Raw genomic sequence first — 20397 nt, forward strand, 5'->3', positions numbered from 1 at the left:
ATTCGCGAATGAGCATCGCTCATTGTCCAGAGAAAAGTAGACGGCGCGTTTGGAATAAACTGAAGCATTTATAACATTTATTGCATTAAGATAAAGTAACGAGAGGAGCTTCGCCCACAGTAACGAAGTAAAAGTACAGATTTTTCCCAAAAAATTTACTCAAGTAAGAGTAAAAGTACCCATCTTTAAATATACTCCAAAAAGTATTAGTTATTTACTCAAGTAAATGTAACGAAGTAAATGTAACTCGTTACTACCCACCTACGCTTTTGACCAGCTTTTTCATGACATCTTTGAAAAAACACTTTTATTATTCATGATATTAGGTGCTGTATAATTGCAATGGTTTATTCAAGACTAAACGTATATTTTAAAATAAAATAAAAAAAGAGAAAGCAAGCATGCTGTTGAAGTCAGCCCTGAAGTCAACTGGCCTAAGTAAACTAAAGAAAACCTCTAGGGTTTAATTTAGAGGAAAGGAGGAATATTTGAATATTGAATTAATGAAATGCACAATTTTACAGTGTACTGCTAGAATGGATAGCCAGAGAAAAGGGAAAGAAGAATGGCATCAGAAAAATGACAGAGCTCATTTAGCCCTTCATCCTCATGGCAGCACCAAGACTCATTAAAGGTGAAGTGTGTAATTGTGTTAGCACACCATTCTTTCTCCTAATTCACTTAGTATGAAAGACAACCATATGTAAATCAAAGAATGTAAAACCTGCGGTGCTGTCAAAACACTGCTTTGTTTGTGTAACCAACATGATCAGCCCAGCAACAACATCTGCTCAACCAATGGCATGAGTTTGGAAGGAGACCATCAGTTTGACCAACCAATAGCAGATAGGGGAATGTTTGCTTGCTTGAAAACATTCATTATTTTTGTAATGGCATTTGGTGATGCTAATGGTCCAGAAATTATCCACTTTGACTTTAAGCAAAACACAAGAAGGTACAATAACCATTTATGCTCAGGGTTAATCCCTTGAAAAGCTTAAACACAGCCGAAAGAACAAAACCTTCAATGTCCCATATTTCCATCCTAGCAGCTAATTCAACTTAAAGATATGAGAATAATCAGGTTGTAAAGCACCTTTTTCTCCATACAAAATGGTGTCAATCTATAACGGGACTAATTTGATTTAGCACATGAAATGTACATGATGGACGGAAGAATAAGACCTGCAGGTTTTAATGCAATTTTCCAGGCCATCAACTTGTTCGCTCGGTGCTGTGGCCTTTGCGTGGAGCAGCTGCAGGCAGAAGGATGGGAGCTGACTCCGTTCCCACTGCTGACTCAGGATATGGAAGCCTGCAGCACATCATCAGCCAGCTCCGGTCGAGAAAACGTAGATGGAAAGAAGATGAGACACAGTTTGATGGGTTAATGTGGCCCTGTGCACCATCTGGTTGCTCTTTCATTTTTGTCATCCAATGAAGAAGGGCTGGACCATCGAAAAACACCATAAAAGACATGGTCACGATTTTCTCAAAGGGACAGTTCGCCCAAAATGGAAAAGTGTCACCATTTAATAATGAAAAACAACATAACAACATACAGTATTAAAATGACATGAGGCTGAGTAAATGATCACAGAATTGCATTTATATGTGAATTATCCATTTTAAATGTCTGCTTGCTTCTTACCATTTATAACTAAATCATGTCTCAGAAAGAAATTTGGGGTGTTATGCCATACTTTTCTGTTATTGTTATATATATTGTATTCCTTTGTCTTTTTTTATATTTGTATTGGTTTAGATTAAATTAATGTACTCTACTCTACAGGATGATATTTGGTGATTGCCAAACCATTGGGCGTGCAGTAAATGGCTGCAGCGCACTGTAAAGCGTTCATTAGAGTGGAACCTCTTACAGCACAGAAATACGGGACACGATCACATTAAATAGGGCCCCAAAAAGCCTGAGACTGAATAACCTCCGTAAGGAAATCCTCTTATGTAAACATGACACAGCAAAACACAAAGCAAGGGCATTGTGCTGCTGCCATGGAAACCTCTTACAAAGCCTCATTATTACCAAGTGAACTCATAATGGGTTCTGGGCATAACATCTGGTAACTTGGAGCTAAGCATATTGCTAGCATGCTCTTCACCCCCACAGAGATTAACCTCAAATCACCATCACAACAAACAACAGCATCAAACAGACATCGTGTTCATGAGAAAACTTGAGAAAACGTCATCGCATGCTAGATGACAATAGAAATGTAGTATACAAATAGCAATTTGGATATGTTGTTTGATGAGAATGAAACAGTACAACAGGGGAAAAACAGACTTTTGAGAATAAATAAAAGACAACAATACCTATTTCCAAAAACTAGTAAGCTGACCAAATGGTTACTAAAGTTACTACAGATGGCTTCTGCATTTTAAGATCATGGAACATCAAAATAGACTGATTTGGATACCCTACATAGGCAGCATCATGTGAAGTAAATAGGAGACTTGACTTGGAATTGATTTCAGTACAGGCAGCATGTATGTATACGAGGTAAAATTATTCTACATTAAAAAAGGATTAGTTCACTTCCAGAATAAAACATTTCCTGATAATTTTACTCTCCCCAGTGTTATCCAAGATCTTTTTTTTTTCTTCAGTTGAAAAGAGATTAATTTTTTTTAGAAAAAACATTACAAACATTTTCCCTATGTAGTGGACTTCAATGGCAGCCAACAGGTTGAAGGTCCAGATTGCAGTTGCAATGCAGCTTCAAAGGACTCTACACAATCCCAGCCAAGGAATAAGGGTCTTATATAGCAGAACAATTGCTCATTTTCTAAAAAAATAAGTAAAATAAAAATAAAAGTGTATACACTTTTTACCCACAAATGCTCGTTTTGCACTAGCTCGACTTCATGCATTACATAATCAGGTTGGAAAAGTCACCCTTGACGTAAGGCAGAAGTACCGACCCAGTGTTTACAAAGCAAACATGCACATAAATCAAACACCCTTTACATTAAAAAAAGAAAGAAAAGAAAAGGTAAAACAATGATGTCAGCTGATATTGAGGTTGGAGTAAAAAAAAGAGTTTTTTACACCATCCTTTTGTGAACCGAAATATACCAACAGGATTATGTAATGCATGAAGTCACATACATTTATCACAGAGCTAGTGCAAGACAAGCATTTGTGGTTAAAAAGTATATAAATGTATATATATATTTCTTAGAAAATGTCCAATCTCATTGCTAGATGATACCCTTCCCTTACACCTTGGCTGGGATCATTTAGAGCCCTGCATTGAAACGGCAAATTGGACCTTCAACCCATTGGCCACCATTTAAGTACACTATATCGAAAAAAAGTCTTGAAATATTTTATACAAAAACCTTAATTTCTTATCAACTGAAGAAAAAAAAAAGCCAAGAACATCTTGGATGACATGGGGCTGAGGAAATTGTGAGGAAATTTTCATTCTGAAAGTGAACTAACCCTTTAATAATTTTCAGTGTTGAATGAATTCTAAGTATAATATTGTAAATAGCATTTACTTTCCCCTACATTTATTTATGTATCACTGAACATATTGCAGTGCATTCTTGGATTGTATTGTATGCCAAATATACATGCAATCCTGCCCTAGAATCTGGCCAAAATGACTTATCTTACACTGACTTGTCTAAGTTTTGGAAAAGAGCAAATGGTTATTTTTTTAGGCCAGACATTCAATTATCAGATATTCCAGACCAAAAGAAAGCATTTAGAAAGGGCTGACAGTCACTAAATCTGATTGAATTAGTACAGATCTTTTCTTCTCTGCATTCTGTATTCTTGTGGAAAAGAACAAGGTACATCATTATAGAAAACTGTTTTCTCTAGGGATTACAACACATCCAACTCCAATAACAATTATTTACCTGTGACATCCAGTAATTCAATGAAAAATGTTCTTTGTCCACATTATTCAGGGAGTACTTCAATTAGAAAAAAATACATCACAAGCAACACAGAATATAGATTCCTCCAATTTTTTTAAGCAGCCTTGAGCCTTTGCAGAGGTATTCCTGCATGACGTTTATAAGTGAGCTGTGGGATGTTGTGCAAACTCTCAGCCCTCTCCCCATCTGTCATTTCAACGTTAAACAGTGATGACGGTTTCAGAGCTATGACTTAAAGAGTTGACGATGCATTAACATAAGAGCCCACATGTAAACTAATGCATGACTTTATATTTGAAATTCTGCAGTGCTCACCTTTTTTTCCAGATGAAAAAAATTCAAATATCAGATACATGAGCCATTTTTGGCAGCCTGGCTTCCATCATGAAAACAAATGCACATTCAAGCAATATCAAGAGCAGGAATGCTGTTTTACTGCACAATAATATGGTGCCCAAAGTGGGGCACCCAATGTCCAAAAGTAATGATTTCAAAAGTTATATTTATTTACCAGAGATTTGTGTATCTTTTTGGGCAACAGAAATAGAAAAAAAAGCAACAAAATCAAACAACTCATATGCACTGTTCACGATCCTCTGGTCTGGAATGGTGCAAACTCAAATAATCAAACTCGAGGACCAGAACTAGCAGCTGTAAAAGAAAAAAGAAAAAAAATTGGATTCGAGACAATATGGAAAAAGGAGAATGCCATCACTCTTGCTCATTGTTCCATTTAACTTTACTCGATTCCATTTCCTTTCCGGTGGAAAGTAAAAGGCAGCTAAACAAGAGCTTGAAAATGCCAACACCTTGAGCACAATGTATGATCTATTTCACTTTAATTCAAGAAATAAGCGAAAAGACCATTTCCACAAGCACAGGAAATATGAATATCAAATGACTGCAGCGAGTGGAGGAATGAGGCGAAAGGTGGGTGGGTGGGGGGATGGTGTTGGATGGGGAAATGGAATCAATCACGCAGAGAATTCGGCGGCAGCGAGGCCTGTCAGAATATTTCAGCTCCTGCATGTGTGATCTATCCGCAGCGACGTAGTGACTGTGGAGTAGAGACCGGAATGGGAAATTGGATGGAGGTGGATAGAAACATTGAGAGCTGTCCTGCCAGATGGCTGTTTTGGAAAATAAGGTTGTTTTTTTCCCCCTCGCTTTTTGAGATGAAATCATTTGACATGGCATAATTCCGGAGGGCAGCGACTGAGAGGGAGAAGAGATGGCGACTGAAAGTTGAGAGCTATGGAACAGCAACAATAACATTGGCACAGATGCACAGTGTTTGTTATGGAGCTCCTTGTAAAGATGATTTCAGTGTCGCAGCAGTTAGGATTCAGGACATGTTACTGAACCTTATTGTCCTTAAAGTGCTGAGGAAGAAATAAGCAGTGACTAACACATTTTGATAACGGCTGTGCAAGAAACTTTTGAATTTGCATTTTTATTGCTGTTGCTTATTGATGTTTTTAAATCAGACAGGGTGCGAGGAGGGGAAGGTCTTCAAAGCCGAGAGGAGCCAGATGAATAGGGAATTTACCGTGCTCATGCTATTCAGTCTGACATGTTTTTTTTATGTGCTGGCCACCATCTTCCATCTGAGGGAAATCATCTTGGTAATTTCCATCAGTGGGCCCCTAACAGGGCACCTCGGCCAGCCCACCCCCTGTTCGCCTTCACCGCCCCACAGCCATACCCAGGTTCAATCTTTCTGCCGAGGTGTGAGTCAGCCAGCCCCCCTCACAGACTGCAGCTGTTCCACTGCCTCCTCACTTCCTCGGGAGACCTCGTCGCCATTCCTGCCCAGCTGAGCTCACACTATTACCTCCACAGGCACTTTGTCTACTCACATAACTAACATGCTGCTCTCACTCTCATGCGCGCTCTCGCATTACCATACACCCAATAAAAGAAGAACGGAGAATCAAAGAACAGTTCGAAATGCCTGGTTACCCAGCACTGGCAAAACAGTTCAGCTGCATTAAGCCACCGTTTTCACTGACAGCCATGAAATCACTGGAGGCAGCGAGTCTAACTGTTGGTTGTTGTTGGGCTGATGGCTGATAGTAAATGTGTATTTGCCTGCTGAATATTAAATATTTCTTAAGATTTTTATGTCATAACCTTTTCAAAAACCTGAAACCTTATTTCCAGGATCAAATGGTATTCAAAATGTTAGTTGTTTTACAAACTTTTTATATATTATTTATTCAAAAGTCATGAAACCCCTTAAAATTATATTACTGGAGGTCAGTGAGTGTTTTTGTCCGATGTTCCAACTTAACTAAGGAAACTTAAATAATTCACGTAAAAGATTTCCAGCATAGTCTCAGATGTCTGGACCCCACTGTAGTTAATATATATTTTTCATGACAGCAGATACGATTCCACAACATTGCAAAATTGCACTGGTTTACCCAACTGTAAAACAATATTCACTTAAAATTTAATTAAGAGCACTGAAATGTTTGTGTGCACTTCTGAGTTGGGAAGTCGTGGCCTAATGGTTAGAGAGTTGGACTCCCAATCGAAAGGTTGGGAGTTCGAGTCCTGGGCCGGCAGGAATTGTGGGTGGGGGGAGTGCATGTACAGTTCTCTCTCCACCTTCAATACCATGACTTAGGTGCCCTTGAGCAAGGCATTGAACCCCCAACTGCTCCCTGGGTGCCGCAGCATAAATGGCTGCCCACTGCTCTGGGTGTGTGCTCACAGTGTGTGTGTGTGTGTTCACTGCTCTGTGTGTGTGCACTTCAGATGGGTTAAATGCAGAGCACAAATTCTGAGTATGGGTCACCATACTTGGCTGTATGTCACTTCACTTTCACTTTTTATTTAGACATTATTTGACTGATGAATATTACACAACTTTTTAAAAATCTAAAACTTTGTTCATTTTCAAGATCAATGCTCATGGCCATCTACAGAAGACAGGTAAGGACAGCAACCAAGAGAACACAGACAGAATGGCATCTTTAAAAAGAAGCGAGCCGTCTCTGATGAGAAATTGCTCTCTTAGTTGAAGCACCCAAGGGAATCCCTGAATCAACAGCGATACCGCTGTTTGTGCCATCACACCAATCAGGAACATCTTCTTTCTTCCAGTCAGAACGAAAAGGCTTTGTGGAGAAGAAATCATTCACCCACTTGGCTCCAAAGCAAATATCTGATGAGTGGATGCATCTGTCACCTTTTTACATCTGTATGCATGGGGAGTGACTCAGGTTTGCAAAATCCACTAGCCAAAATTCATTGGCGTTTTCTCTGAAAGTCTCTGCGGATTGGGGCTCTCAAGTAAACCCCCTATGTCGTCACAACATAACTAATAGTGACCAAAAGATAGGGAACAGGCAGTACTATAAGATGTCTATTCTAAGTAGTTAGGATAGGGGCAATTTTTTGTTAGCTTCAAGGTCAATTACAGTAAACTAAATTTAATCTAAATAAAATTTTATTGCTCAGCAAAGTTTCAGTTTCAAGTCGTATGAGGGCAATTCATCTTGAAATCTTTATGAGAGATCAGTTAAGCTTGTGTGACAGGCTCTTTAAATTCTGTAAATAATTATATTGAGTCTTCCTCAAAAGCGCTAGTTTGCAGAACTCTTTTCTTCAAAAAAACAGTCATTTGACTATAAGATGCTGAGGACTCCATATCAGATGACAACATCTAATCAATCTTGACACTCTTACACGCCTACAGAAATACAGTTCATTGGCTCTTCACACTGTGTTTCCTTCAGCTTCCTTTAAATACTTAGTTGCAGTAATCATTCAAAGTCATCAGTTAAAATTCTCCAAATAAATGTTGGTTTTATTTGATTATTTTAGCCATTAAACATCACCAATTTGTGTCTGGTCATTTGTAAGCAAATACGATTGTGTTTTTTTATTAATGAATTAATGAATTAATTTATTTTAGTTCTTTAGTTTTTTTATTTATTATTATTTCCCCTCTTGTATTCACCTTCAGAACACAAACAAAATGTTTGTTATATGCACTCTTGTCAGTCAGTTGAAAATATGAGTAGGAGTAATACGTTTTTGTAATTATTATTTATTTATTTATTTATTTTATTTAAATGGAATAATGAGATTCAATGGTTATAATACTGCACAACTAGTCATATCTTTAAATATTAGTGGTCAGCTAATAGGACGATGCCAATATGATATCTAGAGAACAGAATAACGGATATAATGCTGATAATTAAATAATATAAAATGTTACTTATTTGTATTTTTATATTAATTAAAATAATTATTTTATTAGAGCATCATTCATTCATTCATTCATGTATAAAATAAATAAATAAATAAAGTAGGTGTATGATGCTCCTCTAGAATAAAGTGTAAAATAAATCAAAATTAGACTTTATTGTAGAATTAGACAAAGAAAATAATAATAATAATAATAAACTGTTTTTATATTAGTAGCTCTTTAAAAATGTATGATATTTCTGGCCTTGCAGATATATGGGTCTATCATTTGGATATAGTACAATATAGATGAAATTGTATCAGCGTAGAGACAGCAAAAATCTTTGACTTTTTGTCAAAGTAGATGTTTTACACATTCAGCATTACTGAGGACGAGCTATCGAATGGCAGTGCTATTTTTTTGACAAATGCATGAGAGAAAGTTCTTTCAAGGTATAAAGACAAGCTATGATTACGTGCCAAACAAGATGAAAGAGCAGGCCTTTAATACCACTAGATGGCACTTTCCACACTTCACACAAAGCATCCTTTTTCTCACACCTCTCTATCTCATGTCATCACTGAGATCACTGTAGGCATTATACAGCCATTACTACTGCATCTCATGCCTGAGAGAAAGAGTACTCAACGCCCGAGACGCCAAAATGCATTCCATCTTCTAATCCATATCCGCAGAACGCAGCCTGCGAACCCATCCAGCTAAAAACCTGTAGTGCAGTAACAAACCCTTTCAAGAGCACATAAAAAAGCAGCTGAGAACTGGTTTAGTTATAAAGCAATTATGTTTCTAAGGCATTCTGCATAAATACACTTTACCTTTTCAACTATTTAATTTTACTGGAACATCTTAAAGGGATATTTCACCCCAAAATGAAAATTCTGTCATCCTTTATTCACCTTCACGTCATTCCAAACCCACTGGACTTTCATTCGCTTTCAGAACACAAATGATCAATAAATAAATAAAAATATTCTATCATCACTCTTTCAATAAATGGAGCAAAAGGTTGGGGGAATATTAAACATTCATTTACAGTATCTTCCAAATAAGAAGAAAAAAACTTATACAGGCTTGGACCAACATGAATAGACAATGTCTTTTACTTAGCCTCATGTCATTCCAAACTTGTATGCATTTCTTTAAGCTGAGATTCACAAAAGAAAAGGTTGCACTTTATTTTATAGTACATGTGCTTACGTGCTCTTACACTGTACAAAAAGTAATGGTAATATAAAGTAACATCAGAGTTGGTTACCTAGGTTAGTCAAGGTTAGTACCTAGTTATTACTAGTTATTGTAATCACTATAATAAGTACATTGGATGCACATGTGATACAGGACTGTAAAATAAAATGCTACTGAAGAAGAAAAATAAAATTGAATGTTTTTTTAATTATGAAAAATGTTGGGTTTTATCCATACAGTGAAAGTTAATGGGGTACAAAACAAAACTGTCAATTCTTGTACAAAAACAGAATATATTGTGTGTGTGTGTGTGTGTGTGTGTGTGTTCTGCAGATTAAAGAAAGTCAAACTGGTTTGAAGTGACAGCAAACAGCAGATTTAAAATTCTTGAACAAACTGTCCCTTTAAGGCTGCTTGACCTTTGTAGTAACCTTTTTCACATCAACATATTCTCCAAGTTTTAGACGGTGAGTTGAGTTTTTAAGTATATGTGCCAAAGAAGTTACCTGGCCCTTTAAGGATTACATAGGATTATGGTGTGAATGGCTTAAGTCTGTCTACTTTGCCTCTTAGTGTTTGTACTCAAGTCTCAGCATGCAAGCAATGACCAATAATACTGTCTGTATACAGGTGCAGACCTTATAAAATCACCAAATAATGCTTTAAATTGAGTTAATTTATATTGTAAGCAAAAGCAATGTCTGATATACAACTTTGCACCTAAATCACTGAAAAGCAATGGCAGATGGTCAGACATCCCTATTTAGAGGTGAGTGGCCTCAGGTTTAAACCGTTGTTGTGCTTACAGCCTAAGACAAGGTGTTCTCTTGAACTTTAAACCACCCCATTGTCCCAAGATTACAGCATGTATCAGCATACTTGCCTCTAAATTTACGTCTATTTGCTAGATGAAAGCTGAAGTTGAAGCAGATTTCCTTCTCTCACTAAAATAGCTTTTTGTGTGTGTGTAGTAGGTGGTGCTGGCCATAAAAAACGGATTTTTTTCTGATTAAAATTCGTGATAGTGCTTTAAAATGTGCTATTTTTGTGATTATACATATATATGACCACTAAAAAACCACCATAAAAAAAATATATATATATATATTTAAAATATTTACTAAATAATAAATATTACTATTGAAATATTTCTTTGTATGAATTTTTTTTATAATATAGTAATTTTGTTAAAAACAATTACAAAACTGAAGGCTATCTTAATTTCTTCATTTTCAAACGTTAAAACATCAAGCTTCTATTTTTCTGTGGAAAACACCAGGAAAACCTTAAAGCTTCTCTTTGTTGACAACAGCCAGTTTATAAGCGCTTCTCATTACAAGTTTGAAAAGACAGTTAGCGTATGTTGCCTTCCCAAATGAGCATTATAATCAATCCCAACTCACAACACATGCAGAGATGAGTTTGTGTGGAGCATTATTGAATGTGGACTGAGCTGTTCTGAAAAGGTGACGCACTTCACTCTGAAACACAGCACATATATATATATATATATATATATATATATATATGTATATATATATATATATATTTAATTAAACTTTGCGATTTCATAATTTAACTATATGTGATTTCAGTTTTATTTTGAATAATCACCCAACTCTATATTAAGGTGATGTGTGTGATTTTTTATTTTGTTGTTGTTGTTAAAATCACAGCTTAATTTAAAGAAACATTTGTAAGTAAGCCATCAGAACACTGATTCTCAGAAAAGTGTAAACATTGTGTTGCGCATTTAAAAGATTGCTTAGTCCAGCACAGCAAAAGTGGGATAACCAATAGCATGGTAGTTGGGGTGGGGCTACCTGTTTGATTAACCAATAGCAAATGGAAGGCGTTTTCAGGAAAACTGTCATGCAAACAGTCATTATTTTTTGCAATTCTGCTTGCTCTCAAAATTACACATTCACCTTTAAACTCCTCTTTCATCTCGGCTTCCCTAAAAATGTTTGATTACCTCAGCTGTCAGCACTCTAATTATATGATTATATGTCTCTCTCTGAAAGCAGTGGCTGCAATCTGAGCTTATTTCCCTTTCTGAAAGCTCTCCGTATTAATGAAATAACAAAATAGATACAGCCAGATATATATCAGATACCTGTATAACAAGATGCAATATTAATCTTTATATACAAGTTTTGCTTGACTGAAAATATTCGAGTTCATGATCTCTTGCACTTAAGGCAAGAAATATTCCTCAGAGCCACATCAGCTCATGCTCAAGTAGAGGGCTGATCCCCCCTAAAACTGCTACAACCGCCCTGTTTCACTCAATCACTTCACTGGCCAAGAAGTCAGAGAGCGTTTGATGGTCACAATGAGATCTTCCTGTATAAGTCTTGATTTTGTCTGGAATGAAAAAGGAAAAGTACGCCTGAACAGATTATACAATCTTTTCCACATTTTTCACCACATAATTCTATGGAATGCATAAATATACCTCTACAAGCATTATCGAATTAACCAAAATATCAATTAGGCGAACATCAAATTTTGTAATGATGTTAAATTCTGAGCTTGTTGTGGAATCCAGCAGGCACCAATTCCATACAGGCCTTGACAAGAGGACACAGATGATAGTCTATGGAAGAGATCCATGTGCTCATCAGCATCGGCAGTGAGAGAAGTCACACTCGCTGTAATGAACATGTGACAGCTGCCTCTCAGCCTCAACTCACATTTATTTTCTTCATCATTACCTCTCTCAGCCCGAGTGAGCCTCGATTAACAAGCAAGCTCTAATTACTCTAATTATTAATAGAGCAGTAGAAGCAGCCATTTGACTCACATATGGATGATCACCATCTCATAGGATCTTTATTAATCCTGCCATGCAGATGTAAGGGACAGAACAATATGTAGCTCTCACAAATAATGTCACAGTGCAAGCTGGCCATTAGTGCTGATTTTGTTGTATTTTGTTGTATATTGCTATATATTTGTATATTTTACAGTTATGCTCATAAGTGTATACAAAAATATATTCATGTTATAGTGTTATTTATGTTTAGTTTTGTTCTGATTAAGCTATTTACAGTACATATATTGTACAAGACAAATTAGCAAATTAGCTGAATTTACACAAATCATCCAACCATATCTCATTAGTATTTCTTTTAAAATGGCAACTTATATAATAATGACTAAATTACTTTTCACTAAATTTTACATTTTTAAGTTTAGTCTTGAATAAACTAAATCCTTCAAAACACTAGAAATAGTTGATAACAGAATGAGACAGTTATATTGTCAAAAATTAGACAAATACATAAAAAATATGATGCCATTGTCATATTTAATTAATGCAAATGTATGATTAAATACAATAAAATCAACATATTAATTCCATGAATTCAACATTCTATAAATGTAAAATTAAAAAAATGATAATCAACAAAATTTCAGTTAGTACATATGCAGATGTTTGTGCAAGCACCTTATTATGACTTACAGTATATTTACATTTTAAAGTTAAGCGCCCTCTAGCTAGCATCAAAATAATGACAGTATCGTGTTGCGTCTGTTGTCATGAAATGACGTATTACGTCATTACCAATCAAAATGTGCATTTATTTAACTGCAATGTGTGGACTTTTTACACCGTTCTCACAGTATTCCGTACAAATTCCACTAGGTGGCTTATTCATTCGAATGACCACACCTAACCCCACCCCTAAACCTACCCCTCACAGAAATCATGCAAAATTATAATTTATAGAGCATATACATTTTATGAGCAACTGCATTCTCTGGGATCGAACCCGTGAACAAAACCCAAATTATAGCGCAAAATAAAAGAGTACAAAACATTAATATGAAAACTTCCTGTTGCCGATAGGGGCACAATTGTAGTATACGCTCTGATGTGTCATATTTCTGGGATTTGGACAAATGACCTATACGGGCGTATTGGTTGGAAGACAGGTTGGAGCCGGAGCGAGCATACTAGTATTTAAGAAATCACGTTAAGGCCCTTTTTACACTATTGCATTTTTGTTTTTCAAGTGACATTTTAAAATGAAAAACGATCCTCATCTACACTGACTTTTTCACTGTGTTTCAGAATTTTCACTATTTCCGTCCACACTACACAACCAAAAATGATTGTCACATGACCATTCATGTGCACTGGGCATGCACGTAAAGCTGTAAACCGGAAGTTGGTTGCTAATCTCTGGCTGGTACAACAATTAGCATGATGTTATTGTTTAAACAGTCATCAAGGATATGCAGAGCGAATTTGGTCAGCCACACCATCGTTTTCAAAAATCCACATTTTGGTCATTTTACACTGAAACTGGACCACTCTACAATACTAAAGTGGGGTCTGCAGCATTTTATTTATTTATTTACATTTTTTGAAAGTCTCAAAATGTATGCATTTTAAAATGAAACACAGTAGTGTAAATGTAGTCTGACTTTATAAGTAAAAAATTCTTAATATACTTACAGGCAATATTGAAACTTTGCAAAGGGTATTTAAAAGTATAAGCTCAACTCTAGGCAATGTGTTATCATCAGCATGGAGCACAGTTCATGGGGCCATCTACTCGGCCATGTAATGCCTCCAGCTCATCTGCCGGCACACTGTTCATTTGGACCATTTGGAAATGGCTGTTGCTGGGGAACCGGCCCATGTGAAAGCTTTGGGCTCTAAGATGGATGACTTCCCTCTCTGCAAAGTGTGTTATTAATTCCTGAATCCAAAGCAGTAGGATATAAGTAAAAGCTTTACTTTGCGATCAACTCCAAATTATGGTAATTTTAGAGAGGCCTTTGTTAAACCAAAAATAAAATCTGATCTCAGATCTACTACAGTAATCCATTCAAGTCTGAGGATCAAGTCATTAGACGTTCAACAGTAAAGTGTGATGGAAACATGGCTAAAGGAACGGTTTAACGACTACATCGTGGCTGTGTTTCCACACATGGAGAAATACAAGAAAATAATTCTTAGAAATTCTTATATGGACTTCTTGGTCTGTTTTGATGGAGATGTTCTGTTGCTGTCATTTTTGGTTGATTTTAAAAAAGAAAAAAGAAAATTATAGTCTGCAAGATCCAGTGGGTGAATGGTCAGCACTGCTTGCTGATAAAATGTTTCTCCTTCTTTTCTCTTTGACAGGTGAAAAGGACTGATGCACGAAGTCACTAAGTAAAAGATACATGAGTTTCCTTTATGAGGGCGCCTCAAATAAATCAGGAGTTCATGTCTATGCCTCAGTGCCCCCTGTAAATACACAGTCATGTGTGGTACAATCACATTTGCTCTATATAGCAGTACTCACAGACAGTTGGTGTCAGAAACATTTGAAACTGTGCACACTCTCTACTTTATAATAAAGGTTCTTTATTGGCATCTTTGGTTCCATTAAGAAACTTTAGCACTAGAACAACCAAGGCAGTCATTTTGATATATATACCGTATTTTCCGGACTATAAGTCGCACTTTTTTCATAGTTTGGCTGGTCCTGCGACTTATAGTCAGGTGCGACTTATTTATCAAAACTAATTCGACATGAACCGAGAGAAATGAACCAAGAGAAATGAACCAATAGAAAACATTACAATAGAGCACCCTCTCGCGGCTGTAGACGGTAATGTTTTTTGTTTTATAAAAATTTTATAAAAATTACAAAACACAAGAGTGTTCTGAGTATTTCTTCTTTGAATGGCAAAGTCAAATTGACCGTACGCTTTATAGATGGCAAGCAGTTTCAATGTTTGCTACTTTTTCATGCTTTTGCTACTTTTCTCAGTGTTTTCCTCACTATTGCTAAACTAAAATTCCTGCTTAAAAAAAAAGCCAGTTTGAAACATCCAATGACAATGACAATGTTTATTATTACCTGTTATTATCATAACATATCCATTTTTTCCCCATGGATAATGATTTGACAGGTGGCTGCATAGAACTTTTTTCGATTTTTGTGATCCAAACATTTCCAATGACAACAGAGTGTTGTAAAAAACAAAAGTCCAAATGTATTAAAAAAAAAAGTATATTTATGTGATCATTTTAGTAATTCACAACTTCACAACACAGCTTTAGTTCATATATGTTGGTATTTAGACGTTCAAATACAGCATTTTCACTGTGGTGAAAAATCTTTGCTCTCCCACTTGCTGGACACAATGCAAGGGAAGAACATTCAGGAGTGGTCCAGTAGCTCTTACACAATTATATATTACAAAATATATATTTGTATGGGTGATGACGTCATAAAATATCATATGACAACAGATATTCAAAGCTTCATTGTAAAACCTCAATACAAAGCTTCAAATGTAAATATGACATGGCATTCAGTTCAGTCAGAACAGTATGAACTGTCGGAATGACCGCAATGTCCAATATAGAATTCTGGTGTTCCATGGAACATCTCCATTGCACAAAAGGTTAGGCTATATATATATATATATATATATATATATATATATATATAGCTGAAAAAGCTCTCAAGAAAAATGGTTCTTTAAAGAACTGATGACTGAATGGTTCTTCTATGCAGTCGCTCTGAAAACCCTTTTCGGACCCTTCATTTTAAGAAGCATGAGGAAAAATGAAACTTAGCCATTATATGTATTAACTATTTACTCAATCTAGTTTATCAGCCACACTGTAGTGAATAATTACAGAAAAGTAAAAAAAAAAAAAAAAAAAATTCTAAGTAAAAATTCTTTATTGTCTCGTAAAATTTAATCTAGGATATTTTAAAATTAGGTCTGGGATAAACGATTATTTTTTAAACGATTAATCTAGCGATTATTTTTTCGATGCATCGATTAATCTAACGATTAATTTTTTCAGACCGCTTCGATTTCGATTATCTCCCCATTAATTGACTACTAACAATTTATACATGTTGATTAACATATCTGAATGAAAAAAACATGAATTCCTTAACATTGCAATCTATGTTTATTGCTCTTAAAATTACAAAATAAAAGACTGACTAAGAATGCATTACTTTGCACTTGTATAGAGATAGCATTCAATAAAACCTTGAAGCCTTGAAAACACATAGCTTACTGAAACAAGCTTACTGAACACATAGGGCCTAGCTTACTGAAAAAAAGTTCTTCTTTCAGATGAAAATAACAACAACTTGATGTCTAGCATTCAATAAAAAGTTCACCCAAAATACTTGTTTAGAGCAATTGAAAGAATACAGTAACCAATGTAAACTTTAGGGCTTTAAGCTAATACAGAGAGTGCTTTTCCAAAAAATAAAAATTAACAGTGGGAGCCAGCAGCCTGTCATGTAGAAAAAAAAAAATCTCCTAATGCTCCACGTGAAACTTTGGCTTTCCGCCTTTTTTCTATCGTGTCTAATGATTTTGGATAATATGCACGAGGGAGAGAGAGAGAGAGAGACAGCGAGAGAGAGAGAGAGAGAGAGAGAGAGAGCAAGACAGCGCTCATGTAGTTTGAAGACTGTGAGTGCGCGAGCGCGCGTGAAACTTGGGTGTTTCGCCCTTTTTCTATCGTGTTTAATGATTTTGATTAATATGCACGAGGGAGAGAGAGAGCAAGAAGCGCTCGTGTTGTTTGAAGACTGTGAGTGCGCGCGCACAGCCGGGGCTCTCTCTCGTACGCGCAGCACAGTCATTCTATTCTAAATCACTCACCGATCAAATAAGGCTTTGACAAGCCGCCAAAAAAAAAGATCAATGCAGAAAAACCCCTGGACTGGTTATATAACGTTGGACAGAATGTTGATCTGGCCATCGCGTATATTCAGCGCACATAAGGTAAACGTTTTGCAAACATTTTTAGAGAAATAAAAACAGGTCGACGAATCGATGCCATATTTTGCGTCGACGTATTTTTTGCGTCGACGTCATCGATGACCTCGACGCGTTGTCCCAGCCCTATTTAAAATATAACACACACACACACACATTACTGTGTAAAAGTCTTAGGCCATTAGTATTTTCATAAAAAAATATATAAATAAAAAAAAGGTTTAAAGCCAGTTGTTTCTATTTCTTGATGTAGTGTGTCATTAATTTTCAAACTTTAATATTGTAATAAATCAGTGAGCACTGGCTGTTGCCAGACTGCTTGAGCAAACAAAAATGTCACTGGATTATTACAATTAATGGTAAAATGAATGTTGACACTACAGCAAAAGTGAATTGACACTACAGCAAAAGATAGAAATAACAGATTTTTGTTGTTTATTTGTTTGTTTTGGTGAAATACTAATGGCCTAAGACTTTTGCACAAAAGTGTATATATACTGAATATTGTTTTTTAAAGTAAGGAAAACTATACTGAAGTTAACATGACAATAAGTGCACTCTTACAGTTTTGATTAAAAGGTTTGAACTGCTTTAGAATTTATGGTGAAAGGGGCATTCCATAAGTTCCCACCTTAACTATGGCATTGGATTATACTGTATTTATTTTAATTATTCGGAAATGTCTGAATCATTGTTACCAGACTGTTGTGGTAAAGTTGTGGCAACCACAGTGGTGAGTATATCATAAAATGAAAAAGCAAACAAACTCATCAGAGTTAACCTTCCATCACAGGGGTTCATTGGTGGACTTGTTTCAAATAGGCTCTCTGCCGTAAAGGAAGTTGAAATTGCATGCGAGCTGATAAGCTATCACATCCGCTGCTGGTTTTGGAGATGCAAGTGGCTTTTATTAATCCTCTCTGCTTTCAGCTAGCATTGCAGTGAGTTTTCTAAATGTAAGTCATTAGAGATGAACAATTGCTTTAAGCTGATGCAGCACGTTGTACCTCTTTTTCAAGCCCCATATAGATGAAATGATTGTATGGCAGAGTTAATGGCCACGGCTGTGGGAGGGATGCCTCTTCTCAGCTGGAAATAAAAATGATGACATTTAGGAAATGTGACTGACTGATTCGTTGAGAAGAATAACATTAGCGGCCCAGCAGAAATATATTTACCTATTCCGGAGGAGATGTTAGGCTTCAGGGGTTTTAAAAAGTCACACAACATGCAAACACTGATGAACTGTTTATGCTCCATGTAGCTCCACACCAAAAACAGTGTTGTGCATAGAAAGTAGAATGATGTGATGTGAAACAGTCTGGAGTTTCGCCTACTCGATGAGAAAGCGAGAGTGAGCGAGGACCCAAGAGGCAAAGAAGAATATTGATGAATACTGGGGATCAGAATTACACAGGAGAAATGCATCTAGAGAGTTAGAAAGCTTTAGAGGAGATGTCTATTAAAGCTATAAGCCACAAGAGGCTGTGTGTTAGAATGATTTTACCACAGGGTGTTTTTGGGTATGATGTGAAGCCCCTTAGCTGTGGTAAAAATCACTGTAGCATGTGGCCTCGAGTGGGTTATCGCAGCAACAAAAATATGAAAAAAGCCATCAATGCTTGCTATGTGCTTAAATAATCCTCAAAATCTAAATAAAGGACTTATCCCCCAAGCAATATATTTCATTAGAACAACTGCAGGGTGCTCCAAGAAATGTAGCAACTCGTCAGTGTCTGCATTCATTTCAGTGACTGTTTCTGCAGGTTACATAGGTGTCTTTAAAAGTGAATGATTTGAATAATTTATTCAACCAATTCGTTCTAAAATGCTGATTCATTTAGAAAAAAAAGGGGGTCATTGAAATTAATCATTTAATTAATTTCACATTCACAAATTTGTTAAAAAACAAAGAAATTACAATATTAATCATTCAACCGATTCGCTCAAAAACAATGAAACATTCAGGAAAAAACACCACATCTGTGGTTTGCTCTATGTGGCAGAGGCTGAGCAAAAACAGACAAAGTGACTGGCTGTAGTGTGCCTAAAAATGTAATTTACTATCTATTATCTATATGTTTATTGAGCTTTAGTTCTTGCATAGATAGATAGATAGATAGATAGATAGATAGATAGATAGATAGATAGATAGATAGATAGATAGACAATATTCTGTAGACATTATTCCTTTGTGCACATGGAATGGTAAGTAACAGATGTGAATTGCTTTTGTTTAGAGATAAAAACATTATGTATCACCATATTCATGAAGGAGGAGGAGGCAGCCCAGTCTGTGAGACAACAGTAAAGCAGCCCACACATCGTTCAGGAGGTTGATGGTCTTCGGGAGAGCTAATATGTCCCATTGCCAGATAATATTGTTCAGTTTATATTGTTTATGGGTGTAGAATAAATAAATTATTGAATACATGGCCATATCATTCATTTTCACCGTTAGATAATATTATGTATATTTGGAAACTACCTGGGGCTCTATAAACAGCATTCCAGACAGACAGTACATGTCGAATATCCATCTCAGATTCCCCTCACAAATGCCTTGCATTATAAGGGAAAAACTGTCAGTCAAATCAAGCTGTCTGACTTAACAATGCAAACTCTGAAGGCTCTCTCCCATCAGACAGTCTGGTCCTCTGGGTTCTGAAGTATCCCCAAAGTCTCCCACGAAAAGCTGTCGATTGCATAGCAGGATTTGTTAAGTAGTGAAATACTTCTTCACCATTTGATTTCAACTGATTTGGAAACTTTGGAGTTTTTTTTCCTCCTACTTGTTAATGTGTAAAACACAGAGAAGCAAAATCACTGAATAGCTGCAGTATTTAGTATGCAGTATTCCGGTAGGAATAGGTGTCTTATTCACTAACTTTAAAATCCTGGCATTGAATGTGCAGAAATAGCTCTGAATATGGTCTATAGACAATGTAGTAGCATAGTCAGGTGTACAGATACTGTATAAACAAAATATATACAGTACAGAAGGCAAAGATTTTGGCTGCAGTGAGGCACTTGCAATGGAAGTGAACGGGGCCAATCCATAAACATTAAAATACTCACCATTTAATTTAGTACAGCCAGTGTTGGGAAGGTTACTTTGGAAATGTAATAGGTTACAGAATAAAAGTTACCCTATTTATAACGTAATAAGTAGTGTAACGATTTCAATTACTTTCATTAAAAGTAATTTAACTGATTACATTTGGTTACTTTTTTATTACTTTTCTAAATTTCTAACAAACGTTTTCATCTGTTAATCAGTTAATCTTCTCTCAGACAGGTTGAAGCCT

At 36.0% G+C, this 20397-nt stretch overlaps 1 protein-coding gene across 2 annotated transcripts in view; it reads right to left on the minus strand.

Moving 5' to 3' along the window:
• LOC132149602 (protein ELFN1-like) overlaps positions 1–20397 on the minus strand; it is a 111970-nt gene that overhangs the window by 19132 nt on the left and 72441 nt on the right. The window lies entirely within an intron of this gene.

The sequence above is a fragment of the Carassius carassius genome, chromosome 1 (genome assembly GCF_963082965.1).
Source record: "Carassius carassius chromosome 1, fCarCar2.1, whole genome shotgun sequence".
Lineage (NCBI taxonomy): Eukaryota > Metazoa > Chordata > Actinopteri > Cypriniformes > Cyprinidae > Carassius > Carassius carassius.